Raw genomic sequence first — 22,029 nt, forward strand, 5'->3', positions numbered from 1 at the left:
CTGCTACGAGAACCCACTACCGGGGCATCCTGCGGACACACTGGGCACCGAGCTGACCCAAGGCGTCAGGAAGGACCGGGATGGGCGCCCACCTCCCTTCTCTGCATGCTTTCTGAACATCCCAGAGCTGCCTGTGGGGACCTCGTGAAGGGAGAGAGGGTGGTTGGTCCACACCCCAGAACGGATCCGTTTTGTGTCTTTACCTATCTCTCTGTGCCTACAGGCAGCCAACGAGACAAGAAGTGCGGCCCCTGGGGACGCCGAAAGGACAATCCTATCTCCGGACCAAAACCACAGTGGCCAACCTGGGTGCCAGCGCCGCAACACCAGGATGTCAGTACTCGTATCAAATGATACATAAATTTAGAAGCCCCACATTCACAGAAACTCCCACGCACACGCGCAGCAAACAGGGCGAACCTGATCCCGAGATGAGCTGAATTGAGAACCAGCCCCAGGGAGGGCGCTCCCATTTATGGCCACCGATCCCCTCCTTCGGCCACACGGGAGACAAGGGCGCTATATTTAGACGGATCGTGATTCTGGCTCCAGAGCCAGGAGCGCAGAGCAGCCTCTGCCGGGCGCTCCTCCAAAAGCAAAACGCCGGCAGACACAACAAAATAAAACGGCAGCTACCAGCTGTAGACCCGGGATGGGGGCCCCTCCGCAGGGGACGTGTTTTCCTTGCGGATTTCAGCCTGGAGACCACTGGGCCCCCTCTGCGGGGCCAGGCTGCCGCGCACGCGCACACCGCCTCTCCCGAGCCTGTGAGCAACCCTACAGCTGTCGTCATTCTCCTGTTACCAGCAGGCCCCACCCTGCCACCAGCTCAGCACCGAGAGCCTAATGATCACAGAACTTGGTTTTTGAAAACCTCGGTGATTTACTGAGAGGCCACACTGCAAACTTCCAGGAAAGGCATTGCATGCATTTTAAATACTAAGCTAAATCGTGAAGTTTCAACATTTTCTAAAATGATCTGCCAAGACGCAGGTCATTCTAATAAGGATCCAGAAAATATACAGAGGACGCTAGCGGGCAGCCACGCTCTCACTACAAACCAAATGCATGAAAGGACTCTATTTCCAGAGGTGCACTATTTTTTCTTTGACAGTTTTATTTCCTGTTTTCGAATAAACTGCCTGAAATTTTCAACTGTATTTACTAAGCCCCACAATTATTATTTTCATATGAGATGCTTTGACACGTCTTTTTAACATAAGGCTTTAGGAATTCATGTCGTGGCACAGAGGTTAACGAATCCGACTAGGCACCACGAGGTTTTGGGTTCGATCCCTGGCCTCGCTCAGTGGGTTAAGAATCTGGCATTGCCGTGAGCTGTGGTGTAGGTCACAGAGGCGGCTCGTATCCTGCATTGCTGTGGCTCTGGTGTAGGGCTGTGGCTGCAGCTCTGATTAGACCCCTAGCCTGGGAACCTCCACATGCCACGGGTGTGGCCCTAGAAAAGGCAAAAAGACAAATAAATAAATAAATAAAATAAGACTTTATTTTTTAGAGCAGCTTTTTTTTTTTTTTTCCTGTTTTTGGCCACCCTGTGGCATGTGGAATGCTTCCGCCAGGGATCAGATCCGAACCACAGTGGCCACCTAACGCCGCATCTGCGGTAACTCTGGTTCCTTTTAAGTCACTGTGCCCAGTCTGGGATTGAACCTGTGTCCTGGCACTGCAGAGACACTGCTGATCCTGTTGAGCCACAGCGGAAACTCCTGGCGCAGTTTTAAATTTACAGCAAAAATCAGCAGAAGCACAGTAATTTCTCAAAGAAGCCCCTGTCCTCCCCCCCACAGCCTCTGCCGCCAGCACCGCCTGCAGCACAGTGGTGCCTTTGTTGGAACTGATCAGCCTGCATTAGCATCATTATCACCCTGAAACCCCGGCCTGCATGAGGCTCCACTGTTGGGGTTACAGGTTCTATGGGTTTAGACAAATATACAAGGATACATCCACTGTGACAGTGTCGTACGGAGTAGTGACACCTATTAGATGACACTTAGTCCCCCATGTCATCCTTCCTCTTCTCCCTAACTCCTTAACCAGGCAGCCACTCTTCTTTTTACTGTCTCTGTAGTTTTGTCTTTTCCAGAAAGTCATATATTAAGAGTCCCAGGAGTTCCCGAGGTGGCTCAGTGGTTAACGAATCCGACTAGGAACCATGAGGTTGTGGGTTCGATCCCTGGCCTCATTCAGTGGGTTAAGGACCCGGCGTTGCCGTGGGCTGTGGTGTAGGTCGCAGACACGGCTCGGATCCTGCATTGCTGTGCCTCTGGCATAGGCTGGCAGCTACAGCTCTGATTGGACCCCTGGCCTAGGAACGTCCATATGCCGCTGGAGCGGCCCAAGAAAAATGGCAAAAAGACAAAAAAAAAAAAAAAGAGTCCTAGTGTGTGGTCTTTTCAGATGAACGTCTTTTACTTAGTAATGCTTTTAAGGTTCTTCATGTCTTTCTTGGCCTCGTAGCTCACTTCCTTTTGCTGTCAAATAATATTCTGCTGTCTGGATGTAGCAGGCACATGGATGTTAGAGGAAAAAGCCAGTGGCTCTGAGGGAATAAGCGCACTACGTCCTGTCCCTGGGACTCAGCGCAGTGATAGAGCCTGGCCAGAGGCACAGAGCAGTGACCTGGGAACTCGGAGAAATAAACAGTAACTGGTGAATTGGGGATGAAGCCTGGAATTATCAGTGCCACCAAACAAGTGCTTGGTTTGCTTTTTTCCAGTCCTGGACTTGATGCAGCTGGAAGTCTGCAGAGGGCAAAGGCAGGGACAGAGTATGGCTGGGAGAAACTCTCTCAGGCCTGCTCCAGGAGCAAGAGCGGGTTCCCCAGTGCTCAGAGAGAGTGAGGAATACTCCTGAATGCTCAGCTCCCACCCCAAGCAGCCCCGTGGAGGCAGAGGTGCTGGCAGCAAAAGTAGGGTGGGGCCCAAAGGACCCAGATGCTGTAAGAGAGAGGAGCTGTGGTTCCAAGAGGGTGGAGTAAACCCCACTGCTTTTCCCCTCTCTGTCCTTCTGCTGCTTTGCCCTCAAAGTGGGCAGGCACAGGATGTGCACCTCAGAGCATGGTAAATGGATCCCTGGTTTTCTGGCTGGAGGACCCAGACAGAGAGCCTAGAGAAGCAGACAGCCCTGGGAGACCGTGGGGAAGGAGGAGCTCAGAAAACTCCATGAGGTCTATCACTGCATCAACTCCCAGAAGCATCTCCAAAGTGCACATATGTGGACCTGACTCTTAGTAGCAACCATGTGCTTCGAGTACTGGACTATGAGACAAACGACCTGCCAGGTCCCAGACTTTCCAAACATGGGAAAGAGCTGAAAGCTTTGTAAGCAGAAATGACACAGAAACAGTAACCATGGAAAGCATGGCAGAAATTTTAGGCTGAGCTCAATTGAGTCAATTGCTTGATAAAACAAAAGGAGCAATATTCCCATAAGATTTAAATAAAAGTCAGAATAGCACAACATAATATTCAAGGGGTCTAGGAAACAATCCAAATTTGCTCATTTCAATTCATAAGGGGAAAAGACAACCTCTAGATGCCATACTGAGATGACCCATTGATTGGAATTGTCTGTTGGAGACTTTTGAGCAACTGCTATAAATGCTCTCCAACAAGTAAGAGCTAATGAAAGGAGTGGCAACACAGGAAGTCACAGCAAAGAAACAGAAGCCCAAAAGAAAAACCAAAAGGAAATTTAAGATTTGAAAATACGATCACTGAAATTAAAAATTCATTAGGTAGGTTCAAGAGCAGATGCGTTGATTTCACGTATATGTCAACATAAACTCTCCAATTTGAATAATCTAAACAGAAATGACTGACAAAAATGAACAGACTCGAGAACCCATCAGACAACACTAAAAGGTTTAATATGCATGTCGACAGAGTCCCAGAAAGAGAGGAGAAGAAACGTGTTGCAGAAAAAAATATGTCAAGAAACAATGATGGAAAACGCTCCATACTGAATGAAAGACATAAGCCTACAGAGCCACGAAGTTCAATAAACCACATATGAGACAAAAAAATAACCCCCCACAAGTATGTTATACTCAAACTACCTAAAAATAAAGGCCAGGAAAAAATCATGAGGAAAAGCCAGATAAATCCACATTTCTTGTATGAGAATGATATGAATGACTACAGAAACTAAAAGAGCTAGAAGGAAGTGGAAAAGGAGCTTGAAAGTACAGAAAGAAAAGAACTATAAGCCCAGATATTTATATCTAGTGAATATCTTTCTCATATGAAGGTGAAATAAAGACCTTCTCAAATGAAGGCAAAGAGAATTCATAGCCAGCAGAACTGGTCTTAAAAAATCGCTAAAGTACGTTCTTCAGATTGAATGAAAACAATATGAGAAGGAAACTTAGAACATGAGGGGCACTTATCATTTCCCAGAAATGATAATTATCTAGGAAAACATAATAAACTATTCCTCTCTTAATTCTTTAAAATATAGATATAACACATAACCATAGAGAATATCCATATTCCACCTGAAATGATAAAGTATTGACTCTAAGGAGACTATGAAATGTTTGTATATTTCGATTCATAGAGAACCCATGAAATTAAACAAAGGATATACTTCAAAACCATAGCAGAAAAATGTAAATGGGATAGTAAAATTTTTCAAATAACTCAAAAGAAGTCAGGAAAGGGAAAATAAGAATACAGAGCAGGCAAGAAAAAAATAACTAAAATGTTAACCTACATTTAAGAATATCAATAAAAACTACAGGTCAGTATTCTTCATTCATATAAATTATTTAATGGAATACAATGGTTTGATATTGTGACTGATATTATGATATTGCGAATGGTCCAAACACTTCAACAAGGAGACGGATATTCAAATACATAATATTTTTAAGAAACTCATTTTAAATATAATGAAATAAGTACTTAAAGGAAAATTATGGGAAAAAATGCCATGCAAGTATTAACTGAAAGAATGCTGGAAGGTCTATATTAATATCAGAGAGAAAATGTCAGACAGATTTAAGAAAATTACCAAGGACAAAAAGGGATATTATATGATAATAAAAGGATCAATTCATCAAGAAGACATAATAATCCTAAACTTCAATGCATCAAACAAAGAAGCTTTGAAATATATGAAACAGATGCTGACAGATTTCATCTGAGAAACAGACAAATCTACAATTAACTTTTGAGACAACAGTCCTCTCTTGGTAATCAGTATAACTAATACGTAATCAATAGGATATGGACCTGAACAACACTATCAACCAACCAGATTTAATTGCCATTTCTACAACTCCATCCAACTATCGCAGAAAACACATTGCTGTCTAGTGCACACAGGACATTCACCAAGATAAAACATCTTGTCGGCCACCAAAAAAACCTTACCAGATGTAAAAATAGTTGAAGGCACATAAAGTGTGTTCTCTAACCATATTGGAATCAGACTAGAAATCAATAACAGAAAGCTAACCATAATATTTCTAAGCACTTGGAAAATGCTTGTATTATAACTAATATGCTTCTAAACAATCCATCAGATAAAGAGTAAGTTTCAAGGACTTGACCATAAATGAATAAATAAGTTAAAATTGGTGGGATGATACTAAGGAGGTGCTTGGAAGAAAATGCATAGCATCAAATGCTTATTTTTAGAAAAGAAATGTCTCAAATCAGTAATCTGAGTTCTGCTGAATAAATTAAAAAAGAATAAAATAAACTAAATCATTCAAGAGGCAGGCAACAATAAAGATAAGGGCAGAGAAAACAAAGAGAAATAGAGAAAATGACAACAAAAGTTGGTTCTTTGTAAATATCAATAATAGTGATAAATATATCACAAGAAGGACAAAAAAAGAGAGAAGATACCAATAAGTAATGTGAAGAATGATAGAGAAAATATCACTACAGAGAACACAGACATCGAAAGAACAGTGAGGGGATGACCTGCACAGATTGGTGAACATGACTAAACAACTTACCTGAAATAGACCAGTTCCTCAAAATCACTGACCTCCAAAACCTCATGAAAATGAAACAGGTATTCCCAAATATACTTAAAAAAAATTTTTTTTGAATTTATAGTTAAGAACATGTGAAAGGAATCTGCCCATATTGTTTCACTGGCAGATTCTACTAAACATTTAAGGGAAAAAAAGGTATACCAATTCTACTTAACGTTTTCCAGAAACTGGAAGCAGAGGGGACACTTCTCAAATTGTTACATGAGACCAATAGTACACTGATGCCAAAACCAGACAAATACATCACAAGAAAAGAAAAGTTAAATATCCCTTATGAACACAGATGCAAAAATCCTCAGAAAATATGAGCAAACAGAATCTGTGATATCTAAAAAGAAGAATACTCTACTACCAAGTGGATTTTATCTCAGGAATGCAAGGCTGGTTCAATATTTGAAAATAAATAAATGTAATTCACATTGACCATCCACAGAAGAAACATCACTTGAACATACTAATTAAAGCAAAGAAAAGCATTTGGCCTATTTCAACATCAACAGCTCTCAGCAAACTAGGACTAGAAGGGAACGTCCTACACAAGAAGCCTGCAGTTGGTATTAGACTAAGTGGTACTAAAGGGTAAGTGCTTTCTTCCCAAGACCAGGAGCCAGGCAAGGACGTAGACGCTCGTTCTCCTCTACGACCTCAAGCCGGAAGCCCACACTGTGCAATAAGAAAAGAAAAAGAAATAAAAGCCACGAGGATTGGAAAGAAAGAAATAAAAACATATTTTCTAGGCATACATAGACAATCCTGAAGAATCTGAAAAAACAAAACAAAACAAAACAATGAAACCAACCAAAAAACAAACAGAAACCCAAATAAAAACTCATACAAACAATGAGTGAGTTTAGCAAGGTCACAGGTGACAGGGTCATCACAAATCAACTCTACTTCTACACAACACCAATGAACAACTAGAAACTTGAAATTTCAAGTTCCACTTATGATGACTCTAAAAAATGTAAAATATTTAGGTATTAAAATGTCTTACGGATTTAAGAGAATTTCAGGTATGATTTTTTTTTTTGCAGATATAAATAAACTGATTCCAAAATGTTTACGGAAAGGCAAAGAAATGAGAATAGCCCAGACAATTTTGAAAAAGAAGAAGGTTGAAGGAATCTACCCTGAATAGAGAGAAATGAGCAAAAACAATTTGATAGACAAATAAGAGTCTTCTCAACAGCAGTGTTAGAACCACTGGACACCCTGTTCCAGAGGAAAAGACAGCAAAAAAGAGAGGAGGAAGACTCTGAGATAAAATCTAGCACCTTAGATGGAAATTAGTGCAAAAGGAATCATAAAGCTACACGTAAAAGTAAAAGCATGAGAGGAACGCTTTATGGTCTGGGTTAAGCAGCAGTTCCCATGCATGGCACCCAAAGCATGAAGTGCAAAAATGATGGGCTTCCTCACACTTAAACACTTCTCACCTCCTTAAAGAGTGTAAAAAGAGGAAAAAGGACAAGCTACAGACTGAGAGAAAAATACTTGCAAATCACATATTCAATGAGGGATCTGTATCGCCTTAAATGAAGGATCTTTGAACTACAACATAAGAAATGATCCAATCAAAAACTAGACAAAAGACTGGAACATAGATTTCACTAAAGGAGATGGATGGATGGTAAACAGCCCCATGGCAAATGCCCAACCCCATTAGCCATAGGCAAATGGGAGTTAGAACCACAGCACACCTACGAGAATGGCCCCAAGGAAGTCTTGGAAACACCAAATGCAGGTGAGAACACGAAGCCATTGGAAGTCCCATCCGTTCCTGGTGGGAACGCAAAATGGTACAGCCAGCCTGGAAAACAGTTTGGCAGTTTCTACAAAGCGAAACACACACCCTCTGAGTCTGTTGGTATGTGCCACTCCTGAGCACTTACCCTAGAGAAAGGGACATTTAAGTTCACAGAAACACCAGGCCAGGAACATTTACTGCAGCTCAAAACACAATCACAAGACAGAGGAAACAACCCCGGTGTCCTTCACTGGCTGGAGGCTCACAACGGAGCACTACTCCCCAAAAAGATAAATGAGCCGATAATGCAAGAAGCTGAATCTCAGGGGTGGCTGCCGAGTGAAAGTTCTTCTCCAAAGGACACTTCGCGCATGACGACATGTGCGTGGCGTCCTCGGAAGGCAGAATGGTAGCGCTGGAGAACAGACCAGGGGTCACCAGGGAGACCACGCGGGAGGCATGTGAGAGTCCCAACCGCAGGGCTGTCTGTACAGATCCAAGAGTGTGGTTGAAATTCACAGAACCGGACCCCAAAGAGGTCATGCTGACTCTTCCTTAATGTAAAAAAGGAAATTTAGAAAACAAGAAAAAAAAAAAAAAACTGGATTCAAGTACCAGTCTGCAGATAGACATCATGGAAAAATCCTTCCTCACCCGCTAACTGTATGCAAGGATGAATTGTGGCTGCCTTTTTTTCCCCTCTTTCTCTTTTTTTAGGGCTGCGCCTGTGGCATGTGGAAGTTCCCAGGCTAGGGGTCACAGTAGGGGAGCTACAGCTGCCTGCCTACACCACAGCCACAGCCACACCGGATCTGTGACCTACGCTGCAGCTTGCGTCAATGCTGGATCCTTCACCCACTGAGTGAGGCCAGGGATCGAACCCACATCCTCAGGGTCCTTAACTTGCTGAGCCACAACGGGAACTCCTTGGTTGTCTCTTCAAAGAATAATCTGAAATAATTATTAGAGGTCAAAGCTCACTGAGTTCACTTGTGAGCAGCAATGGCACAGAAACAGGTGGGCAAGAAAGAGGGCAGAGAATGTCGGCGTTGGGATCAACTCTCCCAGCCCACCCGCCGCAGCTGGGGTCCAGGGGAGGACATTTCCACGAGCAGCGGGTAGCAAACGACTATGACCGGGTCCGCTGCTTTCCGTTTTCGCTGATTCTCTGTCCCAAACAACAAAGGAGTCTGTCACTGGGTCGTTTTGCAAGGTGCCCCTCACCCTTGCCACCAGGGACCTTTAGGACAATCAGTACCCACCTGCCTCTCACTGCCTGCTCGCCAAACCCACCTCGCCAGCTGAGTCGCAGCGCGCCCCTGCCAGCCCTCCAAGGACCCACTCCTATGCCATCTGGCTCCAGGCTTCCCCTCACCCCCATCTCAGTCCTTTGCTGCCAGAATCTTCCAGACACCGGTGCTCCCTGTGCCCCCCCTTCACACACACACACACACACACACACACACACACACACTCTCTCTCTCTCTCTCTCTCTCTCTCTCTCTCTCTCTCAGGGCTGTGATGACAGTGGCACCAATCAATTGGTCCGGTTTTCCAGACTGGGATCTTGGTTCTCTGAAGCTGGTGGATAACAGAGGGAAGAGCCAGCTGCCCATCACATGGGAGCATCGGATAAACAGTGATGGTGTGAGACATACTTACATGGAAGCTCACCGGTCGTTTATCTGAAATTCACCTAGCAGGTGTCCCTAGGATTGGCCATCCTGGATGGAGGGAGCGTTCCTGGTCCACCCAGGCCATGGCATCTTTGGTGGACCGAAACGAAGAGCTCAGCCCCACAGGATGCCCTCCTGCCATGGGCGCTAGGTGGCCACCCCGCCAGATCAGAGCCCGAGGCTCTATCGCCCCACCGTCACACCCCGCCCCAAGTAAGAGCGGGAGCTCTGCACCTGCTCCAGAGGCATGGCTCCCTCCAGGCTCCAGATATTGCTTTGCCCGCACCCAGGGCTCCCAGTCAGTGACCTGAGGTTGGCATGGCCACTTTCAGCTGCGTGACTGTGAACACGTCTCTGCCTCACCCTGAGCCACCGCAAAGGAGGCTGATGACCTGTCCTGCCCTCCCCATGGGACTCTGTGGACCATGGAACCTCTGGGCCATCCCCAGGGATTGGCAGAGCCCCCCTCAAATGTCAGCTGCTCTCATCGTCACTGTCCACAGGCCATACTGCCTTTTCTCTCTTCATGCTGCACCTGCAACTGGTCACCAGTCCATCCATTCCATCTCTGTCACACGTCACAAGTTCCTCCTCTGAGTTCCCGTTGTGGCTTAGTGGGTTAAAAACCCTACCGGTATTCATGAGGATGCAGGTTTGATCCTTGGCCTCGCTCAGTGGGCGAAGGATCCCATCTTGCCACAAGATGTGGCTCTGATCTACCATGGGTCACAGCTGCAGCTCCAATTCAACCCTAGTCCAGGAACTTCCATATGCCGTGCAGGTGCACCCATAAGAAGAAAGAAAAAAGGCATATTCCTCCTCTTTCCTTCCTCACCCCCAGCCTCCTGCGGAGAGGAACCCCTCAGAATGGGGCACCCACAGAGTGGAACCCACAGGGACCTGGCCACATGACAGGCTCCTTCTGCTCTGTCAGCCACAGCCGTCACCCCGCCGCCCCCCCCCCCAGTAGGTGCGCTGACAATGTCTGTCAGAAGTGAGCATCTCCAGGAAGCCATGCGAGGCAGGTGGCAGCGGGGAGCAGAAGCAAGCACTGCGCATACTCAGTGACCTCGGCGCTAGGGCGCGAGGCCTCCTCTGGGAGCAGAGCCTGTCCCACTTTCCGGGATGAGAACTACGGAATCAGCGTTTCCCTTTCCGCCCAGCTTGTCAGACACACAAAGGCAAAGCTGATGTCCCCTCACGGCATGTAGACTTGTTTCACGGCTGACACATCCCCTCCCTCTGTGTCCCCGGCCCAGCTGGCTCTCTGTTCCTATACTGGCCTGGTACCCAGGCTGCAACACAACTGATGAGACCCAGGGAGATGTGAGTGCCTGGGCAGCAGGGTCGGGGCACCACAGACAGGGCGGGGAAGGGACCCTCTCGAGCCGCCAGGATCTCGGACGGGCCGCATGTGGGAGCCTATCTGGAGGGGCAGTGTTCTTGCAAGGCCAACTCTGCATGCGAGCAAACACAAGGGGCTCATACAGGGCCTCGCAGGGCCACGATGGGACACCCTGATCCAAGTCACCCCAGGACCCCAAGGGCCACCAGCACATCTCACTGGGTCTTCCTTGTTTTCTTCTTTTTTTGTCTTTTTAGGGCCGCACCTGCGGCATATGGACCTTCCTGGGCCAGGGATCGAATCAGAGCTGCAGCTGCGATCTGCACCACAGCCACAGGATGCAGGATCCAAGCTGCATCGAGACCTACACCACAGCTCGCGGCAATGTTGGGTCCTTAGCCCGCTGAGTGAGGCCGGGGATTGAACCCGCAACCTCATGGAGACAACACAAGGTCCTTAACCTGCTAAGCCGCAGTGGGAACTCCTTTCCTCGACTATTCACCGATGGTGAACCTGGGTTCTGAGGTGACAGGCGAAGCAGACGGGATGACGGCAGAGGTCCCTCCCTGCCGTGAGACGTGAGCGGGTCCAGCTCAGGGGTCGGCCGGAGGAGCCCATGCGTGGTCCCAGATGGCCTGTGCTCGGCCTCCCTGACCTGTCCCAGCCCAGCAGCCAGTGCACCTCAAATGCAGACACAGAGGGAGGGGTGTGGAAGGATGGGCATGGCCTTTTACAAAACTCAGAGGCGACAGGTCAGATGTCACACCCTGGTCACCAGACCCCCTTCCTCCCTCACCACCTCAGGCTCCCCCATCTCCGAGCTGCAGTGGCTCTGGTTAAAATGATAACACCAAACACAAAATCACCCCTCCCCACTGATGTCCGCGGGCTCCTTGTTCAGCCACCCGCTCATGGACATCCCGCCGCCCCCAAGCGCCCTGGAGTGCGTGCTCCATCACGCTGCGGGGCCTCGGCTGGGCCGGGTCCCTCCCCTGCACACGTGGCGCACAGCTTGTGCCCTGTGATGACGGCTGCCAGGAGGATACCCTGACACTCACCGGGGAGCTGGAGTGACAAGAAGAGGCCGGAAGAAAGGAGGACAGAGACAAGGGACGGGGGAGAGAGGCGGCTGCAGCCAAACGCGTTGTTGACCTAGCCGGCAGCTTCAGCTGAAGCATCGCTTTGGTAGCTGTTCTAAGTCGCCTTGAAGACAACCCGGGCAGCTGAAGGAGGGCAGGAAGTTCAGTGCTCTTAGGGGACCACTGTTGGTTTGGTCGGGAAGGATAACGAGAGGATGGCCAGGGGCAAGTCAGCCCGGCTCTGTCAGCAGTGCAGGTGGAAGACTTTGCAAATGCACGGAGAGCATGTGGGCTTTACCCATAAAACAATCAAAAAGCCACACACATACATACACGCACACGAGTTTTCTGTATGTTTGAAACCTGCCGTCATAGTTTTTAAAAGGAGAAAAGACTCCATTTTTTAAAGTCAGAGTCATCCACTGAATAGAATTAAGTGGGTCTTCACATCAAAGGCTGTTCATTGCCGAGGTCAGGGCCGTCCCCTGAAAAGTGATCTATTCCAAGACTATCTTTTTCTGGAGTTCCCTGGTGGCACAGCAGTAAAGGATCTGGTGTTGTCACTGCTGTGGTGCAGGTCGCTGCTGTGGCTTGGGTTTGATCCCTGGCCAGGGAATGTCCACATGCCCCGGGCGTGACCAAGACGACAAGGACAAAATTATCTCTGAGTTTTTTTAAGGTGGGGACTATTTAAAAATGAATGATGATCATGTTCAAAAAACGGCCGAATCAGAAAGGTAGGAAAGTTTCTCTCAGTTCCCTCCTGGGGCCCTGGGGCTCGCTCAGAGCCAGCTAGTGCACAGCCTGCAAGGCCCCCCAGTAAAGAGGGCCTGGACCTTGCAGCGGCGCCTCACGCCCCAGGTCTGGGCACATTCAGGAGGCCCCCCTGCAGCCCAGGCTACAGTTCCTGGCTGGCTGGGTCCCACTTCTCGAAGTTAAGACAGATATTCAAACTCCTGAAGCTACCAGACACATTTGAGGGCCCCGGTAAATAATTTACATTTAAAATTCAATAAGCTTCACACACGAGAACATGGTGAAACCTGAAGGCAGACGGGGCACCTGAAATTTGCCTCTGCGTCTGGTCTGAAAGGCAGTTCCTCGGCCTGGAAAAGAGCCGGGAGGTTCTTAAAGGGTAACCGTACACCGACCATGCGACGCAGCCATTCCGCCCAAGAGGCGAGGGATCGGCGTCCACCCCGAGGCAAGAGTGCACGCTCACAGCTGCTTTCTGCCTGAGGCCCGAGCCTGGAAACAACCCAAAGGCCCATCGACCGCAGGACGGACACGCAGGCTGTTGTAAATTAGTGAGTGGGACCCTCCTGTGAACAAAATGAACTACAGACACATCCTGACCCAAACGGTCACCAAAACCTTTACGCGGAGGGAAAGAACTAGAGGGAGGAAAGTAGAGACTACTCGGCGCCACTCAGAGAAGATTCTAGACCAGGCGCAACTCGCCTCCCGTGACAGAAAGCAGATCGGCGGTGAGTGGCAAAGAGAGAGGACACTTTTGAAAGGGACGGAAAGTGGATGACGGGGATGGTTCCCGGGGCGAAAACACACGTGCGCAACGTCGTGCAACCCCGTGCTTTAACAACGACGCGCAGGTGCTTGGCCCTGAATCTGCTCACCATCGGGACCTCTTCCCAAACGCACAGAGGAAAAAGAACACAGTCCAGAAAAAGAACCTGGGCTTCAAATCAGCCCGGCCAGCGAGAGCGAGCGCATCCGCACCGGGCCCAGCAGCCCTGCTTCTCCTGCGGGCCAGGGGGTCGGGCCAGGGCGGGGCAACCTGCACCCAAAGGACAGCGCCTCCAGCCGGAGCCACGCGCCTAGGCTCTGCATCAGCCAAGAACTACCTTCAGTCTAACTGGGTCGGAATAAAGTTTGCCAGCTTTCTGTGTCCGATCTTACCAGCCCCGGTATGTGCCTAATTCTGTCTCTCCTGCAGACCCGGTGCTGTCCTTGAATGTGGACTGTGCTCAGTCGCTGGAGAATTAAGTTTGCCTTTATCATGTATTCAATTAAAATCATCCAAATTGTTTCTTAAAAACAAAAGCTTCCCGAGTAAATGGAACTCAAAGAAATACCCTGGCGAGTGCCCGGGCTTGCAGACAGCACCTGTCCCATCCCCACATCCCTGAGGAGGTTTCCGGGCAAAGCCAAAGTGACATCCTGGGGACAGGGCGCCTGCACACCCCCGAGTCCTCAGACAGCGCTCCTTCTTAGCTGAGAGGTGCCACTTGCTCCCTGAGGGGCCCTGGGAGGCCGCGCCCACGACCTGCCCCCAGAGAACCCGCAGTACAGCCAGAGCCCCTCAACTGTCCTGTTCACTTTTCTGCAAACTGTCCAGTCCAGACGACCTCACGGGTGTCTGCACTTCTTTATTCTCCTTTTTAATCATGAGAAACAGAAAAATCCCCATTGGACACACCTCGAGGTGTCTATTTACGGGAGCTAGGCTTGCTGTGATATTTACAGCTCCTCCCGCAGGAGCAGCTGGCGGCCGCGGCGTCTGGAAGGGGCGTGATATTTAAGAACTGCTTCAGCAGAACCATTTTCTGAGAAGGCCTTTCACAAAAATAACCTGACTTATCCCCGCCCCGCCCTGCAAGCAGGACTAATTGCTCCTTTTCTGGGTGTCCCTACAGAACACCCTTTTACAGCATTTGTCATCATTATGCGTTTACAGATCTGTTCTTCCTTCTACACTGAGCTTTGTCAGGTCAGGGACAAACCGTCCACATACAAGAGGCCAGCACATGGGTGAATTTTAATTATTATTCTTAAAAAAAAAAATCGTAGCTGATTATGGAGTTCCCGCTGTGGCACAGTGGGTTAAGGATCAGGTGTTAAGGATCTGGGTGGGTTAAGGATCTGGCTCAAATTGATCCCTGGCCCAGGAACTTCATATGCCGCAGGTGCGGCCAAAAAAGAAAAAAAAAATCACAGCTGATTAAATTAATAAATTTGTAAGTGATCCTATATTAGCAAAAAATAGATCACTTTTAAACATCCATAATATGGAAGGAAATATAACACAACGTGAACACGGAGTAGATCAAACATATGATTTTAATTCAGAGGGTGGATGGGGAGCCTTGCCTGGCATGCCAGGGAACAAAGAATGCCACCTGCCACTCCAGTTCCACAGGGATCAGGCCATTTGCCACCACGGCTGGAGCCCCCACCCCCAATGGCACACCCTGAGGGGATTCAGGACAGAGCGGAACCAGATAACTGGCCCTGGATAGTTAAGATGAAAATCTAAAGAATAATTTCAATGAGCCCAGACTCTTGCATCGCACCATACCTAAAAAAGCACTAAGATCCTTGAGATGTCTAAGTTTTTTGTGATTAGCAGTAATTGTTTGATGTCTACCTGTTTTTTTTTGTTTGTTTGTTTGTTTTGTTTTTTTTTCCTAGCAAAAACTCCCGTATATCCTGGTTCCTCCCTTACCTCTTTGGAGCAGTTCCTGGAAGCTGAGAGGCTGTAGGCTGGGTTACACTTCTCAGCAAGATCCCCCCAATAAATTTAGCTCACAATGTTTAGGTTGTACTTTTTCTTCAGTTAACAAGAGTTTGTCCTAAGATGCTGGAAGATGTTTGCTTAAAAAGAGGCTTGGTGGAAAAATAAAAAACGAATCCTGTCTTTACCTGGTTACTGCTTTTGTACAAAAGGACCATTTCACGCAGGTTAAACATTTCCTGTCTTCGTTGATCAACGATTTCTTTTTCAGACAAGCTATTCTGCAGGAAAGTAACAAAATAAATGACCCACAAGTGTTTTACAGAGCCTTTTGTTTCTTGGTGGCTGCTTGGGAAGAGGCTCTATAAGCTTTATAACCATTTTGAAGTTGCCCATCACTCCCAGCTCAGTGCGGAGTACAGCCTGAGGGCTTTGCCAGCAACCTGGGGAGGGGGGAACCGGCTTTTTCCAAAGCAACTTGGTTAAACCATGTGTACACAGGAAGCCCTCTGAAGAAGAAATTTTGCAACAAAATTGTGCCCTGTGTCTGTGGTTCTCCCAGACTAAACAGAACTTGAGCTCCTTGAAAGCGTGAAACAAGGTCTTTGTTCACACAATTCACTTAAGGACCAGTTGGTCCGTGGAATGGATGAAGGGATGGATAATCTTTATTCAGGACTGGACCCTGAATCACTTGGCAGGTGCCTTCAAAGGACTGCTTCAGCCAGGAGCCTGGCTGCTTGGGAGGGACAGGACTTGCAGTTCAGAAAGCACCGTGTTCCAGAAAAACGTTTGCAAATCCCTAGCTCTGATACTGCTGGGAACAGGAAAGACATAAATCAGTGGGGACTGCAGACATTCAGATTCGGCTTATCTTCTCCCGTCTGCCTTCCTAAGATCACAACCCTGCCCACCCCACCGCCCCCCACACCTGGTGCTCATAGGCCCAGGTCAGCAGCATGCCTGGAACCTCTCAGATCCAGCTGGAGGGGTCCAGGGAGGACCAGCACGGGGGCCGGGGCCCTACTGGTGGTGCGGCAATGGGGTGGGGAGAGTAGGGGCTGGCAGTCCTGCTCCAAGAATGAAGGAACACACCAACCACTGAAAGTGCACAGGGAGGGGCACTGCACTGCTTCCCGACACCCGCTTGGGGGTCTGGAACCCTGAGCAGGTGGGTTGACCTCTCTGGGGTTTAGTACCCTCATCCCCGAACAGTAACAGTACCCAGTGGGAGGAGAGATGCCTCCTGCTTTACCAGCAAGCAAAGGATGCTGCCGCCATGGAAGCCATCCCAGCACAGCCCCACCCCACTGGTCCCCCCTGAGGGGACTCAGGATGGAGAGAGCAGGACCCTGGCCCCAGATGGCGGGGCGCACATCCAAGGAAGGATTTCGGGGACCCCAGAAGTTGCATCTTCCCAGACATAGAAACGTGCTAAATTCCTTAACCTGAGGTGTCTGGTTTGCAGTCATCTTTCTATGTTCCTGCTGCCTGGTGTGTGTTGCAAAAGCTCCCCTCTATCCTGGCCCCTCCTCACCACTTCCGAGCCGTCCCTCAGAGCCATCCTCCAGGCTCGAGTCCTCAGAAAGTCCGCCAAATAAAGCACAATTCTTAAATAAACTCACAGGAAGCATTTGGAACAGGGCCCGGCATTCTATAAGCCCCGTATAAACAGTGATGGCAAAGATTCCTTTCCGTAAATGACAGTGTCCCCAGGATCGGAAGTGGCGGTTTAATCGTAAAACGTGTTGACCATCTCAACTCCCTTTTGAAAAACAGTTTTAGGAGTTATGAGTCCCATACAGCAAACTGCATGCAGTCACCGTGTAAAATTTGAAAGCTCTGACACATGTGTCCCCATAAATCCATCACCACCATGAAAACAAAGTTTCCCTTGTACTCTCCCAAGTCACCCCTTCCCGCCTCACCCCCTCGCAACCACTACTGACGTTGTCACTACAGGTGAGCCTGCATTTTCTAGAAGCTTGGGAGCGGAGCCATCAGCATGCGCTCGTTTGGGGTCTGGCTCCTTTGCACACTGTGTCAACAACCTCGAGACTCACTTCTCTCGGCGGCTCCTCCGTTTTCATCAGGGAGTCCTGCTTCATGGCAGTTTATTCACTCACCCGTTGATACACATTTTGTTGTTGTGTCTAACTTGCAGCTGTCGCAAATAAAGCTGCTATAATCATTTTTAAAAACACATAATGGGAGTTCCCGTCGTGGCGCAGTGGTTAACGAATCCGACTAGGAACCATGAGGTGGCGGGTTCGGTCCCTGCCCTTGCTCAGTGGGTTAACGATCCGGCGTTGCCGTGAGCTGTGGTGTAGGTGGCAGACGCGGCTCGGATCCCGCGTTGCTGTGGCTCTGGCGTAGGCCGGAGGCTACGGCTCCGATTCAACCCCTAGCCTGGGAACCTCCATATGCCGCGGGAGCGGCCCAAGAAATAGCAACAACAACAACAACAAAAAGACAAAAGACAAAAAAAAAAAACACATAATGTGTGTGGTTTTCAGTTGGCATCAGGTACAGGTCTGCTGAGGGAGACAAACTGCCCCAGAAGCCACAGGCAGCTCCCCACCAGGTCCACAGAGCAAAGGCGCCTATACCCTGTCCAGCCAGGCCACTTCGCTGACGTCCTGGCAACGCCCAACTTCGACAAGAGCTTCCGGATTCCATCTCGGCGGCATAGACAGGTCCACGGACCACACTCTAAGTAGCACTGGCCTCAGGCCTGCTGCAAACACAGCTTGTGCATCTCTTCCTCCCCCAGTCTGATTTGCTGGCCTTGCGTCTTTCTTCCCTTTTTTAAAAAACATATCTTTTTTAAAGTCTAGTTGACTGACAATGTCATGCCAATTTCTGCTGTACCGCAGAGTGACCCAGTCATGCATGATACGCATCCCCTTCCTATGTCATCTGCCATCAGGGTCCATCCCAAGAGACTGGACAGAGTTTCTCGAGTCTTCTTCCTTTATTATTACAAGTGTTTATGTTTGCCTTCCATTCGGACTCAGAATCCTGGATACCAAAGCACGGAGGGCTGACGCGCCTGGCTGCCAGGGTCCCAACCGACTGGGTCCTGATGCTGAGTGAGACGGAACAGCGGGCGCTTTGTGGGGCTGGGCCTGAATCCCAGCATCCCGTTAGCACCCCCTGGGTGGTGTGGGCTCGGGCTGGGGCCTCCGCCTCCAGGATGGTGTGGTGCTCGCCTTCTCCTGGGGAAGCCCTCTGGGCTCAGCCCGCCCGGCTCCAGCTTTCCCAAAGCTCCTGCTTCTTCTTGGTCCTTGACTGCGCCCCTGTGGCTCACACCTCCTAGAAAACCTCCCCCACATCTTCCTCTTAGATCTAGAATGTTCTTCAGGGCTCACAGAGACCTTTCCCCAGACATCTGAAGAGCACTCTGCCGGGTGAAGAGCAGGGCCCAGCCCTGCATCCCTGGGTTCAGACCTGGGCTCAGACCTGGGCTCACCTTGTCACCTAGTTGACCTTCCTGTGCCATCATCCTCATTAAAATGGGCAAAGAGTGGCCCCACTTCCAGGTGCTGTAAGGCTGCAGTGAAGTGACCCACGGCAGAGCTTTCAACACGCCTGGTCAGCAGACGCTGTGCTGGGCAGCGGGCAGAGCGGAGCTGACCTTGCCCTGTGCCGCCCTCCCCTCCCCCTGCCTCCTGCCTGATTCCAGCATCTTCAGGATGGAGGCTGAGCCCCCCTGCAGCCCCTCCTGCAGTCAGCGTTAGCACCGGCGTAAGTGAGAGACTCCTCCCAGCCCCGCCCCAGCCGCCTATCTCCCAGGCCCCCAGACTTGGGGGTTCGGAGCCCCGCCACCCCCTGCCCGAGATGCTAAGACTGGGCCTTCCTTTCCACCCCCAGGCTGGAGGCTCAAGCCCAGTCCCTCGGCAGGTTCCCTGAGGCTCCTTCCCTCTCTGGCTTTCCCCATCCTGGCCCCCAGTCGAATCTTCTAAGAACACGCTTCGTCCACGGGGATGGGCCTCTCCTGCCCGAAACCCTTGGACCAGTCCCTTAGCTCTTCAAGATAAAGCCCTGCAGACCACGGCTGTGGGTCCAAGCCTGGGACTCTGGCATCTCAACATGCCGTCTTCAGGGTCACCTTTGGTCCTGCTGGTCAGCCCCACAGGGGTGGGAATGGACCCCCTCACTCACTCCTGCTGCCCCCCGGCCCCCACCTTTCCACCCAGACATGCTGCATCCACCTCCAGGCAGCTCCGAATCTGCCAAGCTTTCGCTCCTCTCCCAGCTTCAAGGAGGAGCCGTCCTCCAGGCAGGGCTGCGGGACCTTGCTTTCTGTGGGCTGTCCCTGGGCTCCAGTTCTTGGCTTTGCCCGGTCCCCTCGGAGGTCTCAGCCCTACACTCAGAGGCACTTGTGAAACAACTGTGGGTGCTCTGCTGCTAAGAGGGTGAGGTTGGGAGCTCCCAGCATGGCTCAACTCGTATCCATGAGGACGCAGGTTCGATCTCTGCTCTTGCTCAGTGGGTTAAGGATCCTGAGGTGCCATGAGCTGTGGTGTAGGTCACAGATGTGGCTCGGATCCCGCGTTGCTGTGGCTGCGGTGCAGGCTGGCAGCTGCAGCTCCGATTGGACCCCTAGCCTGGGAACCTCCATATGCTGTGGGTGTGGCCCTACAAAGACCCAAAAAAAAAAAAAAAAGACAAGAAAGGCCAAATCTGGCCTCACCCCCGGCACAGTAAACACTGCAGGGGGCTCATAGAAACAAAGCCTGGATGCCGTTGGTCCTACTGCTATCAGCACAAACTGAGAAGATCATTCACTTTTTCCTGAGCAGCTGCAGCTCTGGTGAGGACATTGCTTTCAGTGCAGGAAGTTAAGCGAGTTCACGTCCACGCCCTGGTCAGGAAGCGCCACCACGGTTTTAAAAGAAGACCTGACACCAGACCCAACCCAGCCCGGCTGTCAGCGTGTCCCAGACAGCTGAGGCGGGCCTGGTGACTCACTCCCTGGCTTGTGCTGAATCCCTGGCTCCGTGTTCCCAGCGCGATGCTGAAACTATGACAACAGGACACCCTCAGAAGGCTGCGTCCTAGAAACAAGTGACTGTTTCCACGGCTGGGCCAAAACCTGGGCTTTTCAAACTTTCAAAACACAGTGTATGGGTTGATGTTTTTGCAGGCCTCGTGACAAAGTTAATACAATGGACTGAACTTTAAGGGTTGCTCTCCCACATTCACTCGCAGTGAGCAGAGGTGTAAAAACCTTTCATTATGCCCTTTTATGAAATCTGGAGGTGGCAGGCACGGCTGAATGCGGGACCCCCTCCTGCAAATCCAGTGACGAGGCCACATGCACAGTGGCTTCTGTGTAAACAGAGAGGATGGGTGGGTGGTGGGACCTTGGGGCGGGGTGGGGGGCGATGCCACCGCCTCCCCCAGGCCAAGGAACAGCTGACACTGAGCAGCCCAACCGCCCCATCATCATCACTCTCCCGAAGCCAAAATCCATCAGGAGGAAGTTTGTCCGAGCAACGACCATGAACAAACGCCTTCCTACCTCAGGGTGACGAGCTGGGGATAGAGGACTGTCCAGCCTCTCGGATGCTGCCCAGGACAGACAGACTCAGCAAAACCCAGACTGTCCATGGATCTGACTCTGCCCGGGAAGGCTGAGGCCCTCGGGGCACTTGTGTTGCTTCAGCAGCGTGTCTCCTTTCTCGCCCCTGCCCCCGTGGATCTGCAGACCTGCTCCGTGTCTTTGATCTAATTCCCAAACACGCGCGGTGAGGACATCATCCAAAGGCGAAATATTGCAGCGCCAACCCTCCGCGCAGCCGACAGAACGCACGGGCGAGGTCACCGGATCCCGGACCGTGTTGCACACCGAACCCGATCGTTCCTCCAGATTCTCTTTAGCGGCTCAAGGGCATCATGCAACGGGGTCGCCGACAGCCCAGGGTCGCCGACAGCCCAGGGTCTCCACAACCCTCCCCGGCCCAGCAGCACCAACCCAACAGCAGGCTGCCCCGCCGTCGACATCTCATCACGAGGGGACCAGGGATGGAGGGGCGCCCGGCTCCAAGCGGCGGAGGGGGTACCCGAAGGCCTTGTCTTCCCACCTGACACCTTTACATTGCCCCCCCCCCCCCGCCCCTGCGGACCCTTCTGCAGAGCCAGGGATGGTCCCTACTTCTCATTAGCGAAGGAAAAGGACACAGGTGAAACCTAGCAGGAATCTTTCTCCCCAGTGAACTGGTCCTCATCACTTTTTACTTCTCAGAATGTGATAAAAGTCACCCAGCCTCGTTCAGGTCACGCTCTTCATCTGCCGATGGCGGCGCGAAAACCAAGCGAAGCCGTCTGAGCAGCGGTGGGGTGACATGAGGGGGGCAAGCCTCAAAGACCCGCAGCTTCATGACCCCAGGAGCCCTTTCTTAGTGTCTCTTACGCAGTATAGTTGGGGCACGACGCTGCGTTAGTTGCTGCTGGGCAGCAGCATGACTCAGGCACACACGTGCCCACGCATTTCCCTGTATGGTTTTTCCCAGGACACTGAGTACAGCTCCTGTGCGGTACAGCAGGGACTTGCTGTTGATCCCAGGAACGCTTTTCCGTTTTTTATTTTATTTTACTTTTGCTTTTTAGGGCCACACCTGCGGCACATGGAGATTCCCAGGCTAGGGGTCTAATCGGAGCTATAGCCGCTGGC

At 50.3% G+C, this 22,029-nt stretch overlaps 1 protein-coding gene across 6 annotated transcripts in view; it reads right to left on the bottom strand.

The window, feature by feature from the left end:
- Positions 1-22,029, bottom strand: part of COBL (cordon-bleu WH2 repeat protein) — a 204,903-nt gene that overhangs the window by 172,338 nt on the left and 10,536 nt on the right. The gene's annotated exons all lie outside the window — the stretch shown is intronic.

This window comes from Phacochoerus africanus, chromosome 11 (genome assembly GCF_016906955.1).
Source record: "Phacochoerus africanus isolate WHEZ1 chromosome 11, ROS_Pafr_v1, whole genome shotgun sequence".
Taxonomy (NCBI): Eukaryota; Metazoa; Chordata; class Mammalia; order Artiodactyla; family Suidae; genus Phacochoerus; species Phacochoerus africanus.